General features: G+C 46.0%; 1 long non-coding RNA gene across 1 annotated transcript in view; it reads right to left on the bottom strand.

Annotated features, from left to right (window-relative positions):
* LOC119566917 overlaps positions 1-19,974 on the bottom strand; it is a 30,365-nt gene that overhangs the window by 5,153 nt on the left and 5,238 nt on the right. The window lies entirely within an intron of this gene.

The raw sequence follows: 19,974 nt of genomic DNA, 5'->3' as shown, positions 1-19,974 counted from the left end.
GGATAAGCATATAGTATTTTAGCAAGGCAGGGACACACCATACATAGCATATGTTACACAGCAGCTGGGAGATGTAATTCCCAGCTCAGATAGTCATACACGTGCTAACTCTGCTTGAGCTAGTGCACTATAAATAGCAGTGACCATAGAGACATGGACAGCAGCTTGGGCTAGTCAGCCACGTACATACTACCCAGGGAGTCGGGTGGGATTATACACAGGCAGCTAGCCTGAGTCGCTGCCTGGGCTGCTGTGGCCACACTGCTGTTTTTAGCAGAGTAGCTTGAGCAGAGCTAGCATGTCTGTCTAGCCAAGCTGGGAATCACATCTCGAAGCTGCTATGTAGACATATCCACAGAGTGAAATCCTGGCCCCACAGAAGTCAATGGCAAAACTGCCATTGACTTCAAAAGGGCCATGATTTCACCCATAATGTATAATACTACCTGTTTTAAAAAAAAAAAAAAAAAAAAGCTATTTGTACAGAGTGTTATTGTATCTCACAGAACCTTATGAGATATAACTAAAACACCAGATGCAGAAGATTCAGCAAACACTAACTGAAGGCCAGGCTGGAAGAACAGAATTTTCATCCATGGTACTTGCACAATTCGTTAGTGAGTCACATTTCTCAAGACAGGAGGCAGCATGCTCCATGGATGGGGTGTCCATTGAGAAAATGCCATACCCCAAAGGCTTGCAGACAGAAAGATGGCACAGTTTTTAGCCTTTAAGCTGTGGGGTCTGGTAGAGAACAGGCAACTAAAATATCAAAAATATATGAAGGACTCAGCTCATGGAGGGACTTTAAAGGTCATGAGTATGACCCTTAAAACAAATGAGAAATGTTGCCTTTAATCAGGGCACCAGTTCACTTCTGTCTGGAAGATTTACAGCGGATTTTTATAAGAATTAAAGCATGCAAATTAATGTAGATGGAAGTCCAGCAAGACTAAGGTTAAAATAATTTATATCGGCTTGCTATTATGGAGGCTTGAATCAGGGGCAGTGGATTGGATGATCAACTAATGAGGAAAGGATTCAAGAACTACATACACAGAACTTTATGAAACTTAGGCCTGGTGTACACTACGAGTTTATGTCAGATTTAGCAGCATTACATCGAATTAACCCTGCACCCGTCCACACAACGAAGCTATTTTTTTCGACATAAAGGGCTCTTAAAACCGATTTCTGTACTCCTCCCCAACGAGGGGATTAGTGCTGAAATCGACATCGCCGTTTTGAATTAGGGTTAGTGTGGATGCAATTCGAAGGTATTGGCCTCCAGGAGCTATCCCACAGTCCACCATTGTGACCGCTCTGGACAGCACTCTGAACTCGGATGCACTGGCCAAGTGTACAGGAAAAGCCCCAGGAACTTTTGAATCTCATTTCCTGTTTGGCCAGGTGAGCTCATCAGCACAGGTGACCATGCAGTCCCAGAATCAAAAAAGAGCTCCAGCATGGACCAAATGGGAGGTTCTGGATCTGATCGCTGTATGGGGAGAGGAATCTGTGCTATCAGAACTATGTTCCAAAAGACGAAATGCCAAAACATTTCGAAATATCTCCGAGGCCATGAGGGACAGAGACTACAGCAGGGATGCAACACAGTGCCATGTGAAACTTAAGGAGCTCAGACAGGCATACCAGAAAACCAAAGAATCAAATGGATGCTCCAGGACGGAGCCCCAGACATGCTGCTTCTACACTGAGCTGCATGCAATTCTCGGGGGGGCCGCCACCACTACCCCACCCCTGTCTGTGGACTCTGATGATGGGGTACTCTTTGCCATGGCTGAGGATTTTGCGGTTGGGGAAGATGAGGAGGAGGACAATGAGCTTGAGGAGAGCACACAGCACACCGTTCTCCCCGACAGCCAGGATCTTTTTTATCACCCTGACTGAAATACCCTCCCAACCCAACCAAGCCGGAGAAGGGACTTCTGGTGAGTGTACCTTTTAAAATATAATACACGTTATAAAAGCAAGCGTTTTTTAATGATTAAGTAGCCCTGAGGACTTGGGATGCATTTGTGGCCAGTACAGCTACTGGAAAAGTCTGTTAACGTGTCTGGAGATGGAGCAGAAATCCTCCGGGGACATCTCCATGAAGCTCTCCTGGATCTACTCCCAAAGCCTTTGGAAAAGGTTTCTGGAGAGGGCAGCCTTATTCCGTCCTCCATGGTAGGACACTTTACCACAGCAGGCCAGCAGCACGTAGTCTGGAATCATTGCATAACAAAGCATGGCAGCGTATGGTCCCGGTGTTTGCTGGCATTCAAGCAACATCCGTTCTCTATCTCCCTGTGATATCCTCAGGAGAGTGATATCATTCATGGTAACCTGGTTGAAATAGGGGAATTTAATTAAGGTGATATTCAGAGGTGGCCGTTCCTACTGGGCTGTTTGCCTGTGCCTGAAAAGAAATCCTCCTCGCAGTTAGCCACGTGGTGTGCGGGGGAGGTGGGGCATTGGCGCTGAGCTGTTCGCATTTGGCTAGCAGGGATCTTCCCTGATACCAGCCACGCAGTTGGGGGAGGGGTAAAGCAATCATCCCAGAGAATTGGATGAGTGGGGTTAGTTTGGTTTCTGCTGCTGCATGTTAACAGGAAAACCGCAGCACTAAATGGCCAACTCAACGTGCTTTGTTTGGTATGGGAGGGGAGGGTGCTGCTGTTATGAAAGTTGCAGAAGCCGAAAGACTATGGCTTACCATGGCCACCTGCAAGCCGAATTCTGTTGCCCGGCACTGCGTGTGTGATCTCTAACACCAAAGCCGCAGGCACTCACTATAAGATGCAAAATGCGACCTTGTACCAAAATCACATGTGCTATGTAATGTGAATAGTGTTGTTCACCATGAAAGAGTATAGCCATTGTTCTGTAAAATGTATCTTTTAAATACTTCACTCCCTTTTTTTCTTCCAGCAGCTGCAAACGTTTCAAGCCTCCCTCCTCCGTCCCAAAGGCTATCTCAGATAAGGCCGCAAAAAAAAAAAAGCACGCGCGATGAAATGTTCTCTGAGCTCATGCAGTCGTCCGGCACTGACAGAGCTCAGCAGAATGTCTGGAGGGACACAATAGCAGAGTACAGGAAAGCGGCCGATGAACGTGAGGAGAGGTGGCAGCAGGAAGATCAGAGGAGGCATGAGGCAATGCTGGGGCTACTGCGGGATCAAACGGACATGCTCTGGCGTCTGGTGGAGGTTCATGAACGGCAGCAGGATCACAGACTGCCGCTGCAGCCCCTGTTTAACTACCTTCCCTCCTCCCCAAGTTCTATAGCCTCCTCACCCAGATGCCCAAGAACGTGGCGGGAGGAGGCTCTGGGCACTCAACCACTCCACCCCAGTGGACAGCCCAAGCAATAGAAGGCTGTCATTCAAGAAGTTTTAAAGTGGCCTTTTCCTTCCCTCCTACCCTCCTCCCACACCCCACTTGGGCTACCTTGCGAGTTATCTCCCTATTTTTATAACCAATTAGTATAGAATACAAGTTTTTTAAATGATATTGACTTTCTTTCCTTTGCAAGCAAGCTGTGATCGAAGGGTGGGGGGGTGCGGGTGGCTTACGGGGAATTTAGAGGCAACCAAGGGGATGGATTTTCATCAAGGAGAAAAACAGAAGGGTCACACAGTACCCTGGCCAGTCATGAAACTGGTTTTCAAAGCTTCTCTGATGCGCAGCGCTTCCTGCTGTGCTCTTCTAAGTGTCCTGGTGTCTGGCTGTGCGTATTCAGCAGCCAGACGATTTGCATCAACCTCCCACCCCACCATAAACATCTCCCCCTTACTCTCACAGAGATTGTGGGGCACACAGCAAGCAGCAATAACAATGGGAATACTGGTTTAGCTGAGGTCTGAGCGAGTCAGTAAACTGCACCAGCGACCCTTTAAACGTCCAAATACACACTCTACCAGCATTCTGCACTTGCTCAGCCTATAGTTGAACAGCTCCTTACTACTGTCCAGGGTGCCTGTTTACGGCTTCATGAGCCAGGGCATTAAGGGATAGGTTGGGTCCCCAAGGATAACTATAGGCATTTCTATATCCCCAACAGTTATTTTCTGATCTGGGAAGTAAATCCCTTCCTGCAGCCGTTTAAACAGACCAGAATTCCTGAAGACTCGAGCGCCATGAACCTTTCCCGGTCATCCCACGTTGATGTTGGTAAAATGTCCCTTGTGATCCACCAGTGCTTGCAGCACCATTGAAAAGTACCCCTTGCGGTTTATGTACTGGCTGCCCTGGTGGTCCGGTCCCAAGATAGGGACATGCATTCCGTCTATAGCCCCACCACAGTTAGGGAATCCCATTGCAGCAAAGTCATCTAGTATGACCTGCACATTTCCCAGAATCACTACCTTTGATAGCAGCAGCTCAATGATTGCATTGGCTACTTGCATCACAGCAACCCCCCACAGTTGATTTGCCCACCCCAAATTGATTACCGACTGACCGGTAGCTGTCTGGCATTGCAAGCTTCCACAGGGCTATCGCCACTCGCTTGTGAACTGTGAGGGCTGCTCTCATCTCGGTATTCTTGCACTTCAGGGCAGGGGAAAGCAAGTCACAAAGTTCCATAAAAGTGCGCTTACACAGGCAAAAGTTTCAGAGCCACTGGGAATTGTCCCAAACCTGCAACACTATCTGGTCCCACCACTCTGTGCTTGTTTCCCAGGCCCAAAATCGGCATTCCACAGCATGAGCCTGCCCCATTAACAACATGATCTCCAAATTGCTGGGGACTGTGAGAATTCTGTGTTAGAGAATTCTGTGTTCATGTCCTCCTCACCGCCGTCGCCTCCTCGCCTGGTTTCTCAGGCTGGTTCTGCATAAACTGCATGATAATGCACAAGGTGTTTACAATGGTCATAAATGCTGCGGTGAGCTGAACGGGCTCCATGCTTGCTGTGCTATGGCGTCTGCTCGGGTAATCCAGGGAAAAGGGCGCAAAACAATTGTCTGCCGTTGCTCTGGCGGAGGGAGGGCCGACTGACAACATGGCTTACAGGGTTGGCTTACAGGGAATTAAAATCAACAAAGGGGGTGGCTTTGAATCAAGGAGAAACAGAATGGCCCCCTCAAGGACAGAACTCAAAACCCTGGGTTTAGCAGGCCGTTGATTTCATGGAGGGAGGGAGGAGAAAATGAATACAAACCAAATCTGGTCTATTTCTTGTTTTGATCCACTTCATCTATCTTTATACATCTTGCTGGCAGCAGACTGTGCAGTACTACTGCTGGCCATTGTCATGTCCCGGGTGCTCGGCAGAAGACGGTGCAGTATGACTGCTGGCCATCGTCGTCTCCTGGCTGCTCATTAAAAGATGGTGCAGTAGGACTGCCGGCAGGAATGAATCGCCATGAGACGAAACTTAAAAGGGTAGTGACCTGGCTGAGTTACTCCCATGTTTGCCCAGGTGCCCCTGACCTCATCAAGGTTGGTTAAAAGAGCACCCGGGAGTACGTTGACAATGGCTACCAGTCATACTGCACTGTCTGCTGCCAAAAAGCAATGAGTGGCTGCTGCGTAGCAATGCAGTACCATGTCTACCAACACCCAGGAAACATACGGTGACGGTGAGCTGAGCGGGCTCCATGCTTGCCGTGGTATGGTGTCTGCTCGGGTAACCCAGGAAAAAAGGCACAAAACGATTGTCTGCCGTTGCTTTCACGGAGGGAGGGAGGGAAGGGGAGCCTGACGATATGTACCCAGAACCACCCGCGACAATGTTTTTGCCCCATCAGGCATTGGGATTTCTACCCAGAATTCAAATGGGCGGCGGAGACTGAAGGAACTGTGGGATAGCTACCCACAGTGCAACGCTCCGGAAGTTGACAGTTGCCTCGGTACTGTGGATGCACTCCGCCAACTAAATGCACTTAGAGCATTTGTGTGGGGACACATAGAATCAACTGTATAAAAACACTTTCTACAAAACCAAATTCTAGAAATTCGACCTAATTTCATAGTGTAGACATGGCCTAAGACCATGGTAGAGTATGATCCCTTTTTATAGTGCCTGTTGGGTGTGAAAGGAATTGGTTAATGTGGTTTGAGTTGGGGAGTTGGGGGATAACCATAAATAAAGGGATGAAGTGACATATATGTAGAAATAGGCTGAATACTAGGAAATAGTTTCTCACAATGAAATCTGTTAGATAGTACTATAATCTCCAAAGGGAAGTTGTGGAAGACTTGTGCTGGTTTCAACTGACAGAGCAAAGAACTGGAGAATCAACTGTAGGGAACAATCCTATGATCCCTGGGGCTGGACAAGAAGAGTAACGTTTCTTTTTCATCTCTAATTTCAGATTGTGAAGTCCTTACTCAAGTAAAACTCCCAGTGAAGTCAATTAAATTTGGCATGTGTAAGGATCTTAGAATTCTTTCTATAATTCTACCTAATGTACTCAATGCAAGGCAAATGTGTTCTAGTTTGCCAGAGTTTATCATGCCTTTTGGTTCGCTAAAGTTCAGTCCTCTACAGCAGACACTGCTATGCTATATCTGCTTGCACTATGTACACACACGGGTCACTGGATGACGCACAGTAGAAACAAGAATAGCTGAAAGACTCAAAGTCTTTGGGCCTGAGCCTGATTCTCCTCCCGTTTAGTTACATCAGTTTTACACTTGTGTAACTCCATGGACTTCAGTGGAGTTGCACCTGATTTCTGCTTGGGTAATTGAAAGAATAATCAGACCCTCTTCCTTGAATAATATTATCTGATGGGTTTGCCTGGTCAGACACTTCACATCTGGTGCATTTGGCTGTTTTCACTGCTCATCTTCACTGCCGTTGCCTGGAGTACGCTGTCTATGTGAGGTTTGTTATGAGATGGCACACAATGTGGTGCCCTCAACAGCAGGACTTTTTCTTATGTCATTACTGAACTAAATGAGGGACTCTAACAAGAAAAAAATACCCTTCAAACTACCCAAAAACGATCAGTTCCCAGTGGGGAGAAGGCTTCACTGCAGTCCACAACTTCTCCTTTTTCAATTCCAACTCAACATTTACGGTCAGCATGTAAAGATTTAGTGATTTTTGCAATCCACAGCAGGCACCAGGACTGTATAGTCAGCCCAGCATTCCAAGAGGCTTTCACATTCAGAATGACTTGCCATTCTGCCTCATTGCCCCATCAACAATGCTGTGCGGTTCGAAAACCATGTCCTCCCTCCCATAATAGCACTGCTTCGAGAAGAAGAGAGCAGGAGCAAAGTACATCTTGTAACTGAACTGAACTCAGCCTGGCTTGTTGGGAAAACAGGAAATGACAACAGAGGCTTCTCATTTACATAAAGCTCTAACCATGAGTCATTTTTTCTTTCACAGCTTCAGCTTGTCACTGTGACGAGCTTCTGGGCGGTAAGTGAGCACATCAGCTTCTGGTCACACGCTCACGCAGCATCCATGTGATTTGATCAGCGTCTGGTTCAGGGAAATGTGCAAACGTTCAGAAGGTAAAATTTTCCTCTGGTATGGGGAAAGTTATGTGCATGGCTTCTGTTATTGTTGGTGAGAGTTATTCACTAATAGCTCAAGTTATCCCAAGTTGACAGGTTAAACATAAGCCTTATGTATCCATTTCTTGCATACCTATCCCCTCATATACATTACTTTGCCAATTTCCAAAGGGTCTTACATTAATTAACATAATTTATTTTCACACCATTTTACAGATGGGAAAACTGAGGCACAGGGCTGTCTTGCCCACGGCTGCTCAAAAACACACTGTGAGAGTTCCAAAGTGAACACAGGAGTCCTGGCTTCCAGTCACCTGGTTTAGGGCATCCATGCAGAGAAAGGCAAATCTAATTTCTCCCTGTAAGTATAAGAGGCCAATATGTTTGTGACAATACAACTAATAATAATGGGCTAAATTCATCCCTATTGTAACTCCTCTGAAGTTAGGGGTAGATTTGACTCTTCAATATTTTATTTTCAGACTTTGATCTTATTGTCACTGCTCTTACCAGCAACAACCATTTACTGAAATGGAAAGGGCACGGCAGGCAATTTCCACGGGAGCAGATGGAACTGGAAACCTCCTTCTGTCTTATGGTATATGAGTGTGTTTCCATCAAGATTTCAGGGAGGAGACTGAGTAAGTAGGGGTGAAGCTGGGAAGTCACCAAATTATTTCAGAATAAACCCTCAAAAGAAAGACAAACTTAGAAATGAGAGAAACATAATGTAAATGAGAGTGTGGGAGGCTTCTAAAAAATGGAGTAAAGGGAAGACTAGGGGCAGAGCTCTTCTTGACCTGCTGCTCACAAACCGGGAAGAATCAGTAGGGGAAGCTAAAGTGGATGAGAACCTGGGAGGCAGTGACCATGAGATGGTCGAGTTCAGGATCCTGACACAGGGAAGAGAGGAGAGCAGCAGAATATGGACCCTGGACTTCAGAAAAGCAGATTTTGACTCCGTCCGGGAACTGATGGGCAGGATCCCCTGGGAGAATAACATGAGGGGGAAAGAAGTCCAGGAGAGCTGGCTGTATTTTAAGGTTACAGGGACAAACCATCCCGATGTGTAGAAAGAATAGTAAATATGGCAGGCGACCAGCTCGGCTTAACAGTGAAATCCTTGCTGATCTTGAACACAAAAAAGAAGCTTACAAGAAGTGGAAGATTGGACAAATGATCAGGGAAGAGTATAAAAATACTCGGGCATGCAGGAGTGAAATCAGGAAGGCCAAATCACACTTGGAGTTGCAGCTAGCAAGAGATGTTAAAAGTAACAAGAAGGGTTTCTTCAGGTATGTTAGCAACAAGAAGAAAGTCAAGGAAAGCGTGGGCCCCTTACTGAATGAGGGAGGCAACCTAGTGACAGAGGATGTGGAAAAAGCTAATGTACTCAATGCTTTTTTTGCCTCTGTCTTCACGAACAAGGTCAGCTCCCAGACTACTGCACTGGGCAGCACAGCATGGGGAGGAGGTGACCAGCCCTCTGTGGAGAAAGAAGTGGTTCGGGACTATTTAGAAAAGCTGGACGAGCACAAATCCATGGCACCGGATGTGCTGCATCCGAGAATGCTAAAGGAGTTGGCGGATGTGATTGCAGAGCCATTGGCCATTATCTTTGAAAACTCATGGCAATCCAGGGAAGTCCCAGACGACTGGAAAAAGGCTAATGCAGTGCCCATCTTTAAAAAAGGGAAGAAGGAGGATCCTGGGAACTACAGGCCAGTCAGCCTCACCTCAGTCCCTGGAAAAATCATGGAGCAGGTCCTCAAGGAATCAATTCTGAAGCACTTAGAGGAGAGGAAAGTGATCAGGAGCAGTCAGCATGGATTCACCAAGGGCAAGTCATGCCTGACTAATCTAATTGCCTTCTATGACGGGATACCTGGCTCTGTGGATGAGGGGAAAGCGGTGGACGTGTTGTTCCTTGACTTTAGCAAAGCTTTTGACATGGTCTCCCACAGTATTCTTGCCAGCAAGTTAAAGAAGTATGGGCTGGATGAATGGACTATAAGGTGGATAGAAAGTTGGCTAGATTGTCGGGCTCAACGGGTAGTGATCAATGGCTCCATGTCTAGTTGGCAGCTGGTATCAAGTGGAGTGCCCCAAGGGTCGGTCCTCGGGCCGGTTTTGTTCAATATCTTCATAAATGATCTGGAGGATGGTGTGGATTGCACTCTCAGAAAGTTAGCAGATGACACTAAACTGGGAGGAGAGGTAGATACGCTGGAGGGTAGGGATAGGATACAGAGGGACCTAGACAAATTGGAGGATTGGGCCAAAAGAAATCTGATGAGGTTCAATAAGGACAAGTGCAGAGTCCTGCACTTAGGACGGAAGAATCCCATGCACCGCTAAAGACTAGGGACCGAATGGCTAGGCAGCAGTTCTGCAGAAAAGGACCTAGGGGTTACAGTGGACAAGAAGTTGGATATGAGTCAACAGTGTGCCCTTGTTGCCAAGAAGGCCAATGGCATTTTGGGATGTATACGTAGAGGCATTGCCAGCAGATTGAGAGACGTGATCATTCCCCTCTATTTGACATTGGTAAGGCCTCATCTGGAGTACTGTGTCCAGTTCTGGGCCCCACACTACAAGAAAGATGTGGAAAAATTGGAAAGAGTCCAGCGGAGGGCAACAAAAATGATTAGGGGACTGGAACACATGATTTATGAAGAGAGACTGAGGGAACTGGGATTGTTTAGTCTGCGGAAGAGGAGAATGAGGGGGGATTTGATAGCTGCTTTCAACTACCTGAAAGGGGGTTCCAAAGAGGATGGATCTAGACTGTTCTCTGTGGTAGCTGATGACAGAACGAGGAGTAATGGTCTCAAGTTGCAGTAGGGGAGATTTAGGTTGGATATTAGGAAAAACTTTTTCACTAGGAGGGTGGTGAAACACTGGAATGCGTTACCTAGGGAGGTGGTGGAATCGCCTTCCTTAGATATTTTTAAGGTCAGGCTTGACAAAGCCCTGGCTGGGATGATTTAGTTGGGGATTGGTCCTGCTTTGAGCAGGGGGTTGGACTAGATGACCTCCTGAGGTCCCTTCTAACCCTGATATTCTATGATTCTATGAAGTGAAATATAAATGTGGTGAGGGAAACATTCTTTAGGATTTGGGGGAAAACCATAATTAATAGAATGGCCATCTTTGTGAACTGCATACAGATCGCAAGTTCAGCTGGGCCCCTGTGACCTACAGATCCATGGATTTTTAAGGCCAGAAGGGACCATTAGATCATCTAGTCTGACCTCCTACACAGGCCAAAGAATTTCACGGGTAGCCCATGACTATCATTTTGGCAGAATCACAGGGTGACTGGCCCACTCTACCTCTGACTTTTTAAAGAAGAACAATGCTCTTGCCTCACCTGTAAGTAATCAAGGGTATGTCTATTCAGCAAAGAAAAACCCATGGCTGGCCCATGCCAGTCGACTTGGGCTTGTGGGGCTTGGGCTGCGGGGCTGTTTCATTGCTGTGTAGACTTCTGGGCTTGGGCTGGAGCTTGGGCTCTAGGACCCTATGGGGTGGGAGGGTCCCAGAGCTCCTGGGCCCAATAAATGGCTACCAGAGCACAACTGAAGGAGGGTGCTTCTAAAGAGCTACCACAGAAGCTAGCAGCAGATGCCTGCCTACTGACTTATCTCTCCAAGCCTGCATAAAAGGGCTTAGCTGGGGAGAAGCTGGCTGAGGCCTGCAGCTGGCCTGAGTCATAACCGAGGTCCAGGAGGAGAGCTGTGGTACTCCTGCATGTAAGGAGGGTAAGCCTACTTGAGTTATTACACAGGCCAGTAAGAGGCTGTGGGATTCCGGAACTTAGGAGGGGATACCTGCCTGCCTACACTAGTACCGAGGTTTACAGAAGACAGGTGGTCTTGAGGGTCTAAAGAGTTTGTATGCTTTATGAGAGTTAATAAATAAGCCCCACAAAGAGGGAACCTTGGTGTAAGTACTCTAGTCTGGAAGCAGAATGCTGTAAGAAGGAGGGCAGTGGGCCTGCAGGGCCATGCCACAAATGGGCCTGCTTGGTGGGTGGTGTCCTTCACAGGCAGACAGTAATATAGTGTAGTAAAATGTCAACTTCTGAAGTATTTTAGTAGCATGGAATCTTCTGAGCCCACTTGTTTCTTGACGGATGTGATTCAATTATTTGGTAAGTTCAGGAAGTCTGAATTCTTCAGAATGCCACCAGCTGTGATATGTTCCCTTTTGATGGCCCTCATAGGGGAGGGGTGAACCGTAAACTGTGGCACAGACGTACTGCATTAACCTACAGTAGCTAAGATCAGTGCTTGCAACTAGTCGAGTCCAGTCCCTAAATTAGTCAGTTGCCAACTTTCTCATTGCTGAAAACCAGACACCCCTGCCCTGCCTTTTCCCCGGAGGCCATGCCCCCTGCCCTGCCTCTTCCTGAGGCCACACCCCTCACCTCCCTGCTCACTTCCCCCTCCCAGGAAGCTGTGATTGAGCAAGCTGATTCATGAGACTTAGAACAGTATGAGGGGGTTAAAAGAGGTGTTTGTTCTTTGCCTTTTGGAAAACTTTTTTCTCATACTTGATTCCTTTCTACAACAAAATTCTCCACAGAAAATTCATGTAGAAAAACCATCTAGCCTTAGGAGTATTCATTAAATGTCTCACCTCTTCTGTATGTAGGCTTTCCCCACACACCTTCTCAAGGACTTTTTAAAAGAGAAAACTGATTGCACACTCAAATGAAGCAAACCCAATGAGCAGATTCAGTGTGGTATTATACCAATACATATTGACATTTACTCAATGTGCATCTTTTTGTAATTGGGTTCTAATACTTAAGGCTTATCTGTATTAGAAAAGTTGTACAGTCTTAACTAAATTAATTTGAAATCTGCATAGTTAAATAGGTGATACCCCCTAATGTAGATGCATTTAAACCCATTTAATCCTTGTTTACCATGTACTCACAGAATCATAGACTTTAAGGTCAGAAGGGACCATTATGATCGTCTAGTCTGACCTCCTGCACAACGCAGGCCACAGAATCTCATGCACCCACTCCTGTAACAAACCCCTAACCTATGTCTGAGCTATTGAAGTCCTCAAATCGTGGTTTAAAGACTTCAAAGTGCAGAGAATCCTCCAGCAAGCGACCCGTGCCCCATGCTGCAGAGGAAGGCGAAAAACCTCCAGGGCCAATTTGTCCTGGAGGAAAATTCCTTCCCGACCCCAAATATGGCGATCAGCTAAACCCTGAGCATGTGGGCAAGACTCACCAGCCAGACACCCAGGAAAGAATTCTCTGTAGTAACTCAGATCCCATCCCATCACAGGCCATTGGGCATATCTACCACTAGTAGTCGAAGATCAATTAATTGCCAAAATTAGGCAATCCCATCATATCATCCCCTCCATAAACTTATCAAGCTTAGTCTTGAAGCCAGATATGTCTTTTGCCCCCACTGCTTCCCTTGGAAGGCTGTTCCAGAACTTCACTCCTTTGATGGTTAGAAACCTTTGTCTAATTTCAAGTCTAAACTTCCTGATGGCCCCAGTTTATATCCATTTGTTCTTGTATCCACATTGGTACTGACCTTAAATAATTCTTCTCCCCCCGTGGTATTTATCCCTCTGATATATTTATAGAGAGCAATCATATCTCCTCTCAGCCTTCTTTTAGTTAGGCTAAACAAGCCAAGCTCTTTGAGTGTCCTTTCATAAGACAGGTTTTCCATTCCTCGGATCATCCTAGTAGCCCTTCTCTGTACCTGATCCAGTTTGAATTCATCCTTCTTAAACATGGGAGACCAGAACTGCACACAATATTTCAGATGAGGTCTCACCAGTGCCTTGTATAACAGTACTAACACCTCCTTATCTCTACTGGAAATACCTCGCCTGATGCATCCCAAGACCGCATTAGCTTTTTTCATGGCCATATCACATTGGCAGCTCGTAGTCATCCTGTGATCAACCAATCACTAAATTACTAAATTAAATTAAACTGATTTAAGTGAGGGTTAAACAGGTTCAAGTGCATCTACATTAAGTGAGAAGTACCAATAACACTAATATCCAAAAACAAAGTTTAAAAATCTTCCTATAACTTGGTTAAAAGCCGATCCCACCTCTTTTCTATGTGCTATTAAATACCAACCGATATAGGAATGTCAGTTTTTTCTTGGGACAAGGGCAAATGAGAAGTTCCACAAATGTAGAAAAGGAAAGTTTCAGGTATACAAACAAGAATGCCTTGCTAAAACATAATATCCCAAGATAATGCCAAACAAACTGGACAGCATATGTAATTCTGCTATAAAATGCAGCAACCCATTTGCCAGGCTGCTGCTAGCTATCGCCCCATTTTCCATAGTCCTAATCATCTTGTTTCTGTTTTAGAATCTCAATTTGGTACAAAATTTTATGGCTTCTGGCATATTATGCACAGTAAGATTTCTTTTGTAGAAATTAAGTCTTCTTAGGTGTCTACATTGTTCTTTGAAAAGCTGGCAAATTATTTTTGGCTGGTTAAGAAAGTATTGTATTTTAAATCAAACTTTATTTTAAAAACTGTCACTAGAATGAGCATCTCAGAATATTGTTTGAATAGAAATGTATTACTCCACACTCTTGATAACTCACAAAAAACTGTAGATTTGCCCTACTTCCCAAAGATGTGGGGGCGCAGTAATTGGCATTGAGGGGAGATGAGATTATAGGGGCACTAACTGGCATTGAGGGGGAATGCTGTGTGTGTGGGCACTGGGATTTTGGGGAGAGCTGTAAGTGTCATTGAGGGGTTGGTGGAGGTGTGGAGGGGGCAGTAACTGGCATTGATGGGGCATGCTGTGGGTGGGGGCACTAACTGGCAGACAGGGCACTGGAGTTGGGGTACCACTAACTGGCAGCGGGGTGATAGTGGTGTGTGTATGTGGTGGGGAGAGGCAGTAAGAGGCGGGGGGGGGGGGAGATGCACTGTGTGTATGTGTGTGTGTGTGTGTGTGAGAAGAGAGGCAGTAATGGACAGCGGTGGGGGTGGGGGGGATGCACTGTTTGCAGTGTGTGTGGGGGAGTGGAGTCACTCCCCAGAGCCAGGAAATCGGGGCACAGCTGGAAAGAGGGGTGGACAGGATCTCCCCAGGCAGCAGCGGTAGCTACCTCTCCGCTGGAGAGGCTGGAGCCATATCTGGGAGCCAACCAGTTCTCTCCATCATCAACTGCAGCTGAGCAGTTGCAGCTCTTCCTGCCCTCTCAGCACGGAGGCTGATTGCGGTTACGCTGGTAATTGGACTTTTAGCGTCCAGTCAGCAGTGCTGACTAGCCACTGCCAGGTCCTCTTTTTGACTGGACTATCCAGTCCAAAACTGGACATGTGACAACCCAACTCGGATCCTTTCTGTTCAGAAACCTTGAAGTACCACAAAAAGTGAGACCGGTCCAATTAAAACACAATCTCTACTGCAGTCCCTCTATCACAGTGTGAGAGGGTACAGGGGTTCCATGAAGTCCCCAGTGAATAAGGGGTTATTTCAAATCAGTTTTGCTCCTCCCTTAGTCCAGATGCTTAGGAAAGAACCATCAACTGGCTACTTGGGAGACACAGGGGAGAATGATTCCTTTAGGGAGTAATTTTGCACTCAGGAACCTTAAACTGCAGGCTGAGGGAGTTTTATTACACTTTTGCTTAATATAACTTGGTCTGATCTCTATTTTATAAACAGGTTTCAGAGTAACAGCCGTGTTAGTCTGTATTCGCAAAAAGAAAAGGAGGACTTGTGGCACCTTAGAGACTAACCAATTTATTTGAGCATGAGCTTTCGTGAGCTACAGCTCACTTCATCGTATGCATACTGTGGAAATCGCAAAAGACATTATATACACAGACACCATGAAACAATACCTCCTCCCACCCCACTCTCCTGCTGGTAATAGCTTATCTAAAGTGATCATCAAGTTGGGCCATTTCCAGCACAAATCCAGGTTTTCTCACCCTCCGCCCTCCCACAAACAAACTCACTCTCTTGCTGGTAATAGCCCATCCAAAGTGACCACTGTCTTCACAATGCGTATGATAATCATCCTTACCCATAATCATCATCCTTACCCATAACTATTTTACATTTGGGGACAATGTATACCTTCAGATCAGCGGCACTGCTATGGGTACCCGCATGGCCCCACAGTATGCCAACATTTTTATGGCTGATTTAGAACAACGCTTCCTCAGCTCTCGTCCCCTAATGCCCCTACTCTACTTGCGCTATATTGATGACATCTTCATCATCTGGACCCATGGAAAAGAAGCCCTTGAGGAATTCCACCATGATTTCAACAATTTCCATCCCACCATCAACCTCAGCCTGGTCCAGTCCACACAAGAGATCCACTTCCTGGACACTACAGTGCTAATAAACAATGGTCACATAAACACCACCCTATACCGGAAACCTACTGACCGCTATTCCTACCTACATGCCTCCAGCTTTCACCCTGACCACACCACACGATCCATCGTCTACAGCCAAGCTCTGCGATACAACCGCATTTGCTCCAATCCCTCAGACAGAGACAAACACCTACAAGATCTCTATCAAGCATTCTGACAACTACAATACCCACCTGCGGAAGTGAAGAAACAGATTGATAGAGCCAGAAGAGTTCCCAGAAGTCACCTACTACAGGACAGGCCTAACAAAGAAAATAACAGAACGCCACTAGCCGTCACCTTCAGCCCCCAACTAAAACCCCTCCAACGCATTATTAAGGATCTACAACCTATCCTGAAGGATGACCCAACACTCTCACAAATCTTGGGAGACAGGCCAGTCCTTGCCTACAGACAACCCCCCAACCTGAAGCGAATACTCACCAACAACCACATACCACACAACAGAACCACTAACCCAGGAACCTATCCTTGCAACAAAGCCCGTTGCCAACTGTGCCCGCATAACTATTCAGGGGACACCATCACAGGGCCTAATAACATCAGCCACACTATCAGAGGCTCGTTCACCTGCACATCCACCAATGTGATATATGCCATCATGTGCCAGCAATGCCCCTCTGCCATGTACATTGGTCAAACTGGACAGTCTCTACGTAAAAGAATAAATGGACACAAATCAGATGTCAAGAATTATAACATTCATAAACCAGTCAGAGAACACTTCAATCTCTCTGGTCACGCAATCAGAGACATGAAGGTCGCTATCTTACAACAAAAAAACTTCAAATCCAGAGTCCAGCGAGAAACTGCTGAATTGGAATTCATTTGCAAATTGGATACTATTAATTTAGGCTTAAATAGAGACTGGGAGTGGCTAAGTCATTATGCAAGGTAGCCTATTTCCCCTTGTTTTTTCCTTCCCCCCGCCCCCCCCAGACGTTCTGGTTAAACTTGGATTTATGCTGGAAGTGGCCCACCTTGATTGTCATGCACAGTGTGGGGAGAGTGGTCAGTTTGGATGAGCTATTGCCAGCAGGAGAGTGAGTTTGTGTGTGGTGGGGGGGGGGGGTGAGAAAACCTGGATTTGTGCTGGAAATGGCCCACCTTGATTATCATGCACATTGTAGGGGGAGTGGTCACTTCGGATGAGCTATTACCTGCAGGAGAGTGAGTTTGTGTGAGTATGGGGGTGGGGGAGTGAGAAAACCTGGATTTGTGCTGGAAATGGCCCACTTTGATTTTCATGCAGGTTGTAAGGAGAGTGGTCACTTTGGATAGGCTATTACCAGCAGGAGAGTGAGTTTGTGTGTGTGGTTTTTGGAGGGGGGTGAGGGGGTGAGAAAACCTGGATTTCTGCTGGAAATGGCCCACCTTGATTATCATACGCATTGTGAAGACAGTGGTCACTTTGGATGGGCTATTACCAGCAAGAGAGTGAGTTTGTTTGTGGGAGGGCGGAGGGTGAGAAAACCTGGATTTGTGCTGGAAATGGCCCAACTTGATGATCACTTTAGATAAGCTATTACCAGCAGGAGAGTGGGGTGGGAGGAGGTATTGTTTCATGGTGTCTGTGTATATAATGTCTTTTGCGATTTCCACAGTATGCATCCGATGAAGTGAGCTGTAGTTCACGAAAGCTCATGCTCAAATAAATTGGTTAGTCTCTAAGGTGCCACAAGTCCTCCTTTTCATTTTATAAACAGCCTCCTCTGAACGAAACCCTTGCTTGACTGGACTTGTTTTGTTTCTGAGGAGTGAGCCCACTGGCTTAGACTTATTTCTTTCTTACTACATCACATTCAGGCTTCTTATTCTCACTTTCAAAGCCCAGCACTAATATGCCTCTGCCTACACCTCTGCTCTCATTACCTCCTACTCGCCTTCCTGCTGGCCACACTCCTTCTGAGCTACGCTTCTATGTACCTCCTGTGTTTGGTGTTCACTATTGGCAGAAGCCAACACTTTCAAAACTGGTAACAGATTTGGGGTGCCTATTTGAAAGCCCAAATTTATGATTTTGGCCTAACTGAACACCCACAGCTCCAAATTGAAGTGAATGGGAGTTGCTGGTGCTTGCCCTCTCTGCAAGGTTTGCCAAGCTGGGCACTCAAAAACAATCATTCCAAACCACAGTCCATGTCTGAAAATCAAGCTCTTACAGCTAAATTATTCAGAAGTAGGGAGTGACCAAAACTCCAGTGGAAATCATTGGAAGCTGTGGCTGCTCAGCATCTCTGAAAACAGGGCCCCAGCAAATACCCTCTCTTTAAAAGACTCACTACATCTACTCTGACTTCTGCTATTGATTATCTGGCACTGAAGTGCTCCCTCCCATTCCAAGGACCCCACAAATCACTATGGTTTTCATTTAATTTGCAACACAACAAATGAGAAAAGAAAACTGAAATGGCAGAAAATGCAGCCTGCTACAGACCAGCTTGTAGATGAGGTATTATTACGAGCCTATGTCACTACAATGAAAAGGGCAAAGAGATCCACTTCCAAGGCCCTCACCTATGGAGTCCCACAAGGCTTGGTCCACTCCCCAAAGAAAACCTGTGGGACAGCTACTATGACAACAAAGGCTGAAGTGTCAGCAGTAAGTGGATGACTCTCTGCTCTCCATCTCCTTTACATCAAATGTAAACAGCACCACATCCCAGCTTTCTTACTGCTTAGCTGAAATCAGCACCTTAATAAAGAGCAGCTGCCTAAAGTTGATTCTGGGGAAGACTGAAGTGATGGTGCTAGACTAGGGCATGCTTCCAATAAATTGTCTCCTGTGAAAAATTCTCCTCTTGTACGGATCTCTGCTCTCAGAATGTTAAATGGGCTTGCTGCCATGGGGCGTTCTTGGACTCCTCAACAGTACAAAATGCTCAGATAGCCATTCTACCACCAAACAACAACACCCTTCCCCCCACCCATTTCAATCTGGGATTGGCCTGAAGAGCCCACTCCCTCCTGTCAGGTGTAGTCTTGGCTACAGACTGATCCATTCATTCATAACTTTCAGGGATGTTGCAGCTGCTATCTAAGATAAAAGCCACAACCTGGAAAATCTGGTCCTTCATGCAGCAGTCCACCTACTTCCCATGAATACACCACCCCACCATTTGGCTGTCTGCATGCCTCCTCATTGAATAAGGTGCTGGCCAAGAGCTCTGTCCTGATATTTAAAGCCCTCTGTTGGATTGGACCCAGTTATCTGAGTGATTGCATCTCCTTCTGGCCATGTCCTCTTGGGACCGCTACATTTTACTGGATCAAGAAAATGGTGATTAATGGGTGTGTGTGCTTGTGAATGCAGAAGGCAGAGCTGTCACAGGAGCTAGAGCTAGTCTATGGATCTCATTCCTACAAGGGATAAGAGTGACCACAGACCGCAGTGAGGTGAGAACTAAATGCAAAACTCATCTTGTCAATGTGGCTTTCCCTTAGTAAATTCTTCGCACACTCACACGAGCTATGAAATAATCAAGTTACTTCTTCAGGGTGGGAAGGAATAAGGGAGAGGTTGTGGTTATGATGTCTACACTGGGGAGATGCTCAGATACCACAGCAGTGGGATCATTTAGGTACCTAGACAGGCAGATAAATTTATAGTAATTTATTCTATTAATAATTTAAAATCTACTTATACCAATAATTCACCAAAACAAAGAGGAGGTTGAAGAAGCTCCCTGGACACTCAATAACAGACTTAAAAGTGGTCATTCTTCAACAAAAAAACTTCAAAAACAGACTTCAACGAGAAACTTCAGAACTGGAATTTATTTGCAGACTTTATACTATCAAATTAGGCCTGAATAAAGACAGAGTGGCTGGGTCACTACAAAAAATAATTTTCACTCTGTTGATACTCACACCTTCTTGTCAACTGTTGGGAATAGGCCACATCCACCCTAATTGAATTGGCCTCGTTAGCACTGAACCCCACACTTGGTAAGGCAACTCCCATCTTATCATGTGCTGTATATTTATACCTGCCTACTTTTTTTCACTTCATGCATCTGATGAAGTGGGTTATAGCCCATGAAAGCTGATGCCCAAATAAATTTGT

This window comes from Chelonia mydas, chromosome 8 (assembly GCF_015237465.2).
Source record: "Chelonia mydas isolate rCheMyd1 chromosome 8, rCheMyd1.pri.v2, whole genome shotgun sequence".
Lineage (NCBI taxonomy): Eukaryota > Metazoa > Chordata > Testudines > Cheloniidae > Chelonia > Chelonia mydas.
This window is presented reverse-complemented; position numbering and strand designations above follow the sequence as displayed.